The sequence below is a fragment of the Apteryx rowi genome, unplaced genomic scaffold, assembly GCF_003343035.1.
Source record: "Apteryx rowi isolate R43461 unplaced genomic scaffold, aptRow1 scaffold_69, whole genome shotgun sequence".
NCBI classification, from domain to species: Eukaryota; Metazoa; Chordata; class Aves; order Apterygiformes; family Apterygidae; genus Apteryx; species Apteryx rowi.
Window position 1 is genome coordinate 1,929,885 of NW_020450971.1, and position 10,495 is coordinate 1,940,379.

Sequence of the window (10,495 nt, forward strand, 5' to 3'; positions counted from 1 at the left end):
CCCCCCCCCACGGGGAAAGCTCGGTTTTGAGACCAGATTAGGGACCGCGGGAGGGGAAATCAGGAAGAGCGAAGTGATGGTACGGTTATTGCGGCGCTTCTTGCGGGGGGCAGAGAAAACCGAAGCGGCGAAGGACGAGCCTGCTCGTGCGAAAAGGGGGAGGGAGGACGCGTCACCGTGGCGTTTGGGCCAGTCAACTTCCACTCGCCCCTAGTTTTTCTTCCGCAGAGGAATTAAAGGAGAGAGGAGCAGGTAGCTTACGGGAAACGCTTGCACCGTGGGCCGTTTTGTTACGGCGCGTGTAAAGTCGGGGTATACCGCTGCTAATTCAGAGCACAAACGTGAAACGTTAATTTTCTTAAGGGTAATAAGTGCCAAAATAAAGAGGGGGAATGGGGAGCGCAATTAATATTAAAGAACTGAATGAACTTGCAACCCCTGATGTGAAAATGAAAATAAGTAACAGTTTCTAAAACACTGGTCTACCTTCCTATTTTCACTGAAATTAAGGTGATTTAATTTCAAGATTGCTTAGCATTTCTTGGGACACTAGCCCTCAGCCACGCTATCCCACATCTGTCTGCTTCACAGATAGCCTGACCTCGCGTTAGCGAGCACGGGCTCCTCAGACCGTCCCCAAACTTCACTGCAGCTGCAAACGGAGGTGCAGCGTAACCAAAGGGGAGAAGGCAGGGAGCTGCGAGACACTGCCCTTCGCAGCGTGGGACACTGAGGACACGCGAAGCCATCTACCTCTACAGAGCATGTGAGTTTATAAAATACATCCATTCTCACAGGAGCCCCAAAATAGCTTTAGTATTGCAGCACTATTTCTACACGACATCTGCAGAACTGCTAACTTCACACATGTACCATATCCAGTAATTATTGCACTGGGAACTGGAGGAAAGTTTTGTTATTACAACTTCTGAATCAACAGAATTGCTTAGTAAATAAAAAAAATAGAACCAGAAACAAGGATTTTAACTGCAATTAAAGAAAAGCAACATGAATATTATCCTTTCGGTTTAATTAAGTTTGCTATGATATTTAGCACAGTTCCTTACTTCCTGAAGGTTCCCATTTTAAAGTTACCATTTTTCATTTACAAAAAAACTGCTGCTTTTCCATGTTGCATGACACAAACATAAGCAGTCTAAAAAATTGATTAGGTAATATTGTGACTGAGATATTTTAAAATATCAAACACTTCAGTTCTTGTTCTCGTGGCATCTGAAACCAGGGCCCAATATGCCTATGTGCATACGCAGTAATAAAATGGGAATCGTGAATGGCAATATATATAATGCTACCTGAATTCAGAATGCTTTACATATCATTTAGCTTTCAGTAATCTTACAAAATAAGCAAATAATCATTTGTTCTTTGTTACTGGGTACCCAGGATGTGCCATATGTTGCATACAAATGCAAAATGATTCACTCCCACTGCTCGAAGTATTATATCCTGATGTAGAAACAGAGGCAGGCATTAAGTGATTTGACTAAGGCCACAGAGCAAGTCACTGTCATAGCAATAGCAGCTCCCAGTCCTATCCTCAGTTATGGTTTCCCTCTCCAACATCATCATCATTCAAGTTGCCGTGGAAATTCCATATTTTAGTTTCCTAAGCTTTGTACATTTGAAATATATACCATAAAACTGCATTTAATTTCACACACCCCCATTTTATTTCCACAACAGAAAAATTAAAGTAGTATAAATGAGTAATTAATCAGGGTCAGATGAGACTGTGACTGCATTTGGAAGAGCTCACTGAAGTGAATGTATATTTGGATGTGTTCATTAGTTCGGTCACTCATTTCAAAATTTCACAAACTCAGGGGAGTTTTCACCCACAGTCATTCCTCCCCAGTGCCGATCCTTCATTTCCTCCCCGCAGCGCACTCACATACAAGCTATTCCCTTCAAAAGTGCTACCAAAGAGAGACAAGCAAATCTGGCAGCTCCTCTGCTAAGCCTTGCTGCAGAAGCGTGGAGCGCACTGCAGCCCTGCACCCCGCAGCAAACGGGAAGTGCGTGACTAGAAGCACGGGGGCACTGGCACCAAATTTGTCAGACCTGCTGAACTCCTGATGTCTTTAGAAAGGAGACAGCAGTGGTGGTGTACACAGGGAGGCTGGCAACTACAGCCATCAGCTGTAGGTGTACAATCACCTAGAGGAGATTAGACACAAGTGTGGGGAGAGCCTTCTTGGAGGTGAAAAGATACATTCAATTAAATAAACATTGCACCTGGATCTAGTTTAGAAGACAACTCAGGTATTTATTTAAATGCCTTCTTTTAGAAAGTACACAGGCATAAGGCTCAAAGATCATCCTTGTAGCTGTGATACAATGTGATGTCTTGAGTTTCACTTACCCACATGCTACTCATTTAAGGTACTTCATTTACAGAGCTACCACAATATTAACCAATCAGCAGCATAAAATTCTGTACAGCATCTTGGGCAATCTTAAAAACTAACAGCGTGTGGACTATGATTTTTATGTACTGCCACAAACAGATGTAGAAAGTGCACTGACTTGATGGAAGTGCAGCTACCCGCCTTGGCTGGGTATTGATTTTCCAGACTGTCAAATAAAAGATTCACAGGTGTGAGAACAAGGTTCTAAGAAAACTCCTTTTGGCAGGAAGAGATCAACAAAACCCTGAGCTAGGCAAGATTGTAATGCCATCCACTGCCTCACTCTGCCCTCCCGCACACACTCATTGCTCTCCTGACCTTCGCAATACAGTGTAGCTGCAACATGCATCGTAATCAGTTGCTACAACCTGGAAGATGGAGCAGATCAGACATTTACATTTGTCCCATCCTCGCAGCTGTCTTCACACAAAATCCTTATGTCCAGACACGCACATGCTTTGAGCCTAGGCTTGCTTGTCTGTCTAGGAAGCAGGAGTTAGGGTCAAAAAATAGCGGAACCTGGAGTACAGTAATAGTCCCATGCCGTGGTAATTTCCAATTTCCAAAGTACCTATTTCCAGATCATTCTTTCTGCCTCATTTCCTAAAGCACAGGAACCTCATTGAGGCATACCGAATAAGGGGTAAATCCTTCATTTTGCATGGCCTGATTCATTTCTGCAATATACAGCACCTTAGCTAAACCATAGTAAAGAGTTAGCCAGAGGCTCACAGGAGGATTCTGGTTTGCCTGTAGCACAAGCACAACACAAGTGTGATTTTGGAAGAACTTCTCAAACTCTGCACTCTTGGGTAAGCCTAGAAACCATGGCAATCTGTGGTTCAATCAAAGGGCTGCCCAGACATTACCATCTTAAAAAAAAGAGAGCAAAAGGCAGCTGGACAACAGTCAGCATGTCCCATCTATCTCGCCCTACTGCAAAAGGCTGGAGAGGATTCTTCCCATGCCCCATCAGACTTTCAGGACCAGCTTCTGAACAAGGAGGATGTCATTTAGACCACTGGCAGAGAGAGACAGAGGTGACATACGTGTTAAAGGAAGGCTCAGCAGCAAAACAGTAGGAACGGACTCCAGTATGGGTGTCAGGGTTAGACCGAAGCTCCTGAGCAGGTTGCTCGAGCTGGCAGGCCAGACAACAAACTGCAAATGTGTCAGTCACGGAGATGCGCATCCAATTAATCTTTCCTCTGTGCTGTTACCAAAGGCAGGTCTGTATTTCCTGCATTTACACAACAGAGCCACAGCTTCTCTTCCATGCATGACCCACACCCTGACAGAGCTAAATTTGAAAAGGGGGGGGAGGGGGGACAGTTAACAGAGAAGAAGAGAGGCCAGAAAGTTGTGGACACCTGGCCTAGTCCTGCTGCATGATGCAGCCCCAACACCACAGCCCCTCCTGAACCATGTCATGGCCCTCTGTATGTGTCCACCACATCTGACAGACCACAGGATTGCCTCATGCACTGGAAAACAAACCACTTGAAGTCTGTATCTTCGGGTAATCATCTAAATTGGGGATGGAGCCAGGGAACAGCCTGCTGAAAAGACAACATCAGAGTTGCATCTAGAAATCACACCGTGAATGAAACAATTTTTATAGCATTATAGTAAAAAAGTTATTGGAACGGGAGATGCTCCATGCAGCAGGGTGGTTTTGATTGAGGCAGATGAGGAAGTTGCCCTATCTCCTCCTTTCCTAGTTCCTGATGTGTGATTCAAAACTGATCGTCTGCTGCAGGAAATAATTCTGAGCCTGCAAACAGTGACTCATTCTTACTGAGGCTGAAGAAATTACTGAAGAAGAAACAAAGCTGGGATTATGAACTGCCAAATACTAACTTCTGCTTTGCTGTTACACCTGGCAAGCCTCAGAGCTTTATCAACACAGCCATTGAAATGCTACCCTCAACAGTGTTTCATTATAGACTCCAGTGGTTGCAGAAAGACAGGCTCCTTCAGCACTCTTCGACCTCTCTGCGTACCTCTCCCAGTGTGCTGTCTAAGAGGAGCTGGAGAAACGCTGCTGCTACACAGTCCATACGTCCTCCTCGTCCTGACTGGTGACATTTCAGAAACACTCAGACAGGAGAAACCTCAAGGCCATTGCTGACCTTTCTGGGCAAGACAAATTTCTGACATGCCTGACAGCTATATCTGGGAGGAAGGCAAGGAGGGTCCAGGTTAGTTTTTCAGCCTTCTCCATTCCTTGATACGCTCTTCCCTTGATTGGTCAACCCCCCCCCTCCATCCAAAAAAACCAACCCTCCCTTGCTACAGCAAGAAAAAACTCTATTGCGAGGCTAAAAAAACTCTTATTCTAATCAGAAAGTTCCAGTAGATTAATACTGTCTGAGGCTCCCATGGCCCAGCATAACATTAAAATTGTGTTGCTAATAGGCTCTAATTCCCCAAATTAGTTCATACCTATTCCTCTATTTTCCCCCCAACTCCCTCCAGACATTTCAACTTTAAACTGTAAAACTTAAAATCTGCTTAAATTGTACATTTGTCTTACCATGCTTCCATGGCCAAACACCTGATTATTGGTGGCTTCTGAACAGGAGGAAATAAAAGCATACATTTGTGCCCTGGCCAAGACGAATGCTCTGTGGACAGAAGGTTCTGTGTTCTTTCATTTCCTTGGCAGGGCTAACCACCTTGGCCACTTTAGGGGAGGCTGCTGTATTAGCAGGGGAAAAGAAAAGAAAAAAAAAAGAAAAAGAAAAAGGAAGAAAAAAAAAGACTTAAGAATTGTCTGGTGTATTTACAGTGAGCCAGAGCACAGGTTAGAACAAAACCTGGAGAAGGCAGAAGCAACAGGATATGTAAAAGGAGAAAGTCAAGGTGAAGGAAAGAGGTATTAATACACTGAACACTGGTTTCTGAGAGAGCAGGACCAAATGCAGCAGCAGGTGCTGTTGAGCAGCTTAGCATTTTGATAGCCACCAAGTTGAAACTCCCAATTACACATCAACGGGGTCCCAGAGTTTCTTCTGCACCCCCACATCCTTCAGCCCCTGAGGGGACACCACCACCGATGAACACAAAATGTCATGGTTAGATGATATTGACTCATTTGACTTAAGGCTCCCATGTTTGTCTAAAATTTCACCATGGGTACACCGAGCCCAACACATTCTGCGCACACTGAATTTACTGCTCAGGCACTGATCCTTGGGCCAGCACACATTCAGAAAGTATGAGACATGCTGTGGATTCATTATAGATTTGGTCTACTCACAGGCAGTAGATCTAGTGACCCAGGTTATGTTAGACTCCTCCACTATGTGCGCTAGACTAGTGATCTGCAGATACACCACAGATGTTTCTGAATATCCCATGGTCTAAACCCAGTCATTGCTTTGGCCAAGCTGCCAGACATCTAGAAATCCTGGATGAGCATGGCAGAGTTGAAAGAACTGGTGAAGACTCTTCACTAACACTGATTTCTTTTAGCACTGTCATCTTTCATGTTATGCTGTTTTCTCTGGGGTGGGCTGCATGGAAACAGAAGAAAGTTAAGTCCTGTTTATTTCTGATAGAGTTGTTACTTGTAGTGTTCTAGTAAATAATTTGATTTCTTTAGGAAATATTAAGCACCTGGGGCCTAGAGATCTCTTACACTTTACACTCTTGCTTCCAGTATGAAGGATGCTCCAGTAGTGGAGAGGTTACCGATAGCTTAACAGATGAAAATGGCTGTTTTTAATGCAGACATGGCAACAACCTAACACAGTCGCGTTCGTCAAAGCAGCAATTAGGATGGCAAGACCAGTCTATGAAAATAAATCCAAACGTCAAGAAATACATAAAGGTAAATACATCTTTCCAGCAAAACTGTTCTCTAAAATGAATGTTCATGAAAAAAATCATTTCCTTTGAACCTAAACATCTTGAAATTGTTTTCCTGAAACAGAAATTTTGGTAAATTCTACAAGTCAGCTTGCAATTCACCTTTCTGTCAGCCTAGAGAATTACTAAAGTTTAGTTCTCACCTCATTTAACGCCCTCCCACCCCTCTCCCCCATTATGCAATTTAATTAAAGTGAGAGCAACAGTTTTGCTGAATATGCAGCAGCCTGGTCACCATATTTTAATGCGGGGGGGGGGGGGGAGAAAAAGGCTATTCTATTTAAGGTTCAAGCATTTAATACAAGGCTTCACTGATGTGCAGAAGACTGAGTCCTCTCCAGCAGATTTGCAAACAAAGAATACCTTTCTCTCATGTCTTGGATGTGCCCACATCTAACTGAAGAGAAAGGTACAAATCTTGGGGGTTTCCTCCCTATTTTTCTTCAGGATTGTAGTTCATTAACTACAATAAATGCAATTTCATTGATGTGCATTAACCAATGACTTTCATATTACTGCTACTGTCTCCAATCAAAGAACCATTTATGGAAAACAAGGGCAGAGGGAACAACATGGTTTGGCAGCTTTAAGATTATAAGCCCAAAGCTTTATACCCTCTGTCTTATATTTTTACATTAAAGTATCATGAGATATTACCATATTTTTCATTATTATTTGTGGCACTAAATACTGCAGCACAGTGCCAGATGGCTAATATTCAGAATAAAAATAATCTTAGAAAGACTCAATGAGAATATAACAGCATGCATTCATCCTGCTTTCCTAATGCACCCAGTTAAAATATTAGCAGACTTAAAATCTGATTTTCCAATTAAGAAGAAAGCATATTATAGAATTATATATATACACACATGCGTGCATATATATGTAAAATATAGATTTCCTTTCCATTTTATTTGCATGTTTCAAAGGTCTTAACATAATACACATCCACATATTCTTTCACTATTTGGAAGGTTAGTCTGCCCAGTGAAGAAAACCAAATAGTTTTAAAATGCATTAGGAACATAAGCACAAACCTTTTTCCAGAGATTGTTATTGGTACAAAATACTTTTTTTTTTTAAATATATAAACAGCTTGAGTCCTAAACTTAACCAGATGGAAACGTGCCTACAAAGAGTTGGATCTAATTCAGAAGAGACTGACAGCCAATAGATGAGCCAATTTAGACCATCGTATGCCAAAAATGGTCAATCATGTTATCTTATGTGTGACTCTACTGTGGCAGATGCCAGCTCTATCCAAACAACTTTAAGTATCTTTTTGGAAGACAGGATTATTTTACACACATTTTAAAAAATTCATAATAATGCTTGATTTTTCTGGAAGCATTCCACTTAGTTTCAGCATTTTCACAGGAGATTTTTATTTATTAATTTATTTTAAGGTTATTTTTATAGCCTAATAGAATAAATGCTTTACAATCCAACCAAGGATGATTAAAAAAACTAAACTGCAGTTCAGTAGCAGTCCCCAATTTATTTTAATACTAATAAGAGGAAAGCTCCTACACCTGTGCAAATCAAGTCATCTTCTTCAGACCAAATGTTTACTTTTGGAAACCAAAAAAAGGGGATAGTAGGCATAGATTAAATGCACTTCCTGCATCCCTCAGCAGCTTCCCTAAAATAAAGACTAAAATGCAAATTAAAGGACATCTTTATGGTGAATGATTACAAGCAAAGCATTGTGTGTGTGTGTGTGTGTGTGTGTGTGTGTGCGCACGTGCATGTGCAATTCACAGTCTCTCAGGCAATTTTTTTTTTTAACCTTCCAGAAGGGAGACTGACAGGTATGCTGTTAATCTGCCCCAGACTGCAACAGGAAAGGTCTTCCTCCATCTCCGCGGTAACCTTTACACTCCCTCTAGGGAATGTAGCGCTGGTATGCTTACTTTTTTTCCATCTTGCACCTAATTTGAATAAGAATAGTCAAAAAGGGGAAGAGACTTATTCAGTTATTTGTCCAGCCTGACAGCATAGGACTGTTCATAGGCATCGCATAACCTGTATTTAAGCTCTATATATGCTGTCAGCGTGCTCTCTGTTTAAATTCAGTCTAAACTTTAGCTTCACACTAAAGCCCTAGGAGGTCTCAGGTGATGAGATTTTCTGTCTGTTAGATTGAAAGCTACAGAAACCAGTGTAAACACTTAGAAAATCATCTTCTTTTAGAGAACACCTTGAAAGGCCACATTTTAAAAAAATTAATGTCTTCAAATCTATTGTTTCTATAGAGAATAAAGCAAGTTGTTCTTCCAAAAAAGAGGGCAGCAGTTCTGCTGCATAGCCTGTAGTTTGGGTGTCTTCTTGACAATCATGCACAAAGTTGCAATTTCATTTTCCATTGGTATAGCAGGTAATTGCACTGCCTGTGTGAAGTTACCTAACCTCATATGGCATGAAGGAGCCAGACAACTGATCTACAGGATTTAAGGCCAGGTTTCAATTTCCAACCTATCTTCATACAATCTGTTCTGATGACAGTCCCGAGATTTTGAGATCCATGGACATTAATCTAGAGTGAACTCTAACAGGACATTTGGAAGGTTTTGGAGATATTTCTTATAGGGAAAATATACATTCTGAATTGCGTGATCATTTTCTTACATTGTTCCTGCTTCTTTTCAAAAAGACAGTGGTGAATGACATGTGACCAGAGAGCTTGATTGTGATGCTGGCGTTGCACTGGAGACAACTCTTACAGAAAGGTTCAGCCACACTGAAGATTCGTGTATACTTCCTGGTCATACAACATGCAATCTTCAGCTGATGAAAAGACAAGGGTCAAGGTAACCACACCTTGCTCACATCAAGCTTTTCCCTAACTAGTCCTAGCTAGTTTGCTGATTATGTTGTTCTTGTATCTTGGCAGCACATTGGGCTCCACTCTACAACCACTCCAAGATGTTTCAGCTAATCCTCACAGAGCAATCCAACACCACAGAAGGTGACCATTGACTTTTTTGTTTGATAGTTGCACAGGAAAAACAGATGTCTAGGATTCACTTCTTGGAGGAACTGCTAGACTCAGCATAATCTATAGTAATTTTTCCTCTCCCCTTCCCCACCCCAAAACGTCTATGAAAATGCATTTCACTTTGGTGGAAGTTCTCATCTGAAGAGTAGCCTTGAGTTCAGCTCTACAATCAGGTTTCCATAACTGGACTGGTGACATATTACTCGTATTAAAGCACCTGGACAGCAAGATGGAGCCCCTGTGGGAGCCTCTTCTTAGTACATGAGGTCTTTTGTCTTGCTCAAGTAGATACACATGGAAGTTGCATAGCTGCCAGTAGGTATACCATTGTTTCATATTGTACTATTTTTGACACTTTCAGAAACAGACCACGACATCAGTGCCATGTACTGCAGACAGATCCACAAAGGCCAGTTTTCAGTTCACACTGGAGAGCAGCTTCAAGGTGACTCATCAGTAGGATCAAAGATACTTTGTCCCAGTCTGACTCAAGGCTGGTCAGAAGGTAGGCAGCTCTTGGAAAGAACCACAAGCTCCTGCAGAAGCTCTTGAAAAGAACGGTAACAAGTTACATGAGACGTTTTACCACCTAGGCAGGTTTTGTTTTTTAAAAAATTAGTTCATTTCCTCTGTTTATTGATAGCTAGTCAGTGAGTAAAGAAACATGTTAGTCAACCACAGCCAGGCTGATCACAGCTTTTCAGCTGTGGTCGATAAATATCTGGCCCAAGAGCAATCGGAGGCTTAGACAGTGCCAAGAGCTTCCCTTCACATACTTACTATGTACTCTTAGCTGTTGCCCACCTTTCTTCTATGATCAGTGACTCTAAGACTGGTTGCCATAGCTTGGTGATTATCCTGTACTGTTAGGAATACCTTGCTGTTTGCTCACTACCAGCAAGTCCAATTTTTTTCTGTGGCCATGTTCTTATTTTGCACCTATTTTTAGAGAAGCTCACTGTCTGAATTTAGTTGGCTACGTTGCCACTACCTGGTAAACCAATGTTTTCTGCAGTTCCTGTGCAGCCATTCTAACCAGTCTTAAAGCAGGTTCAGTAATAAGGACTTGAGAACAAACGTATATTAAAACAGATTGATGTTGCCCACAAAATAAATCAGAGGAAACTTTCTTCCTACCCAGGAAACTATCAGGAGCCACATACTTGTCACAATAAATGAATCTAGCAGGAAT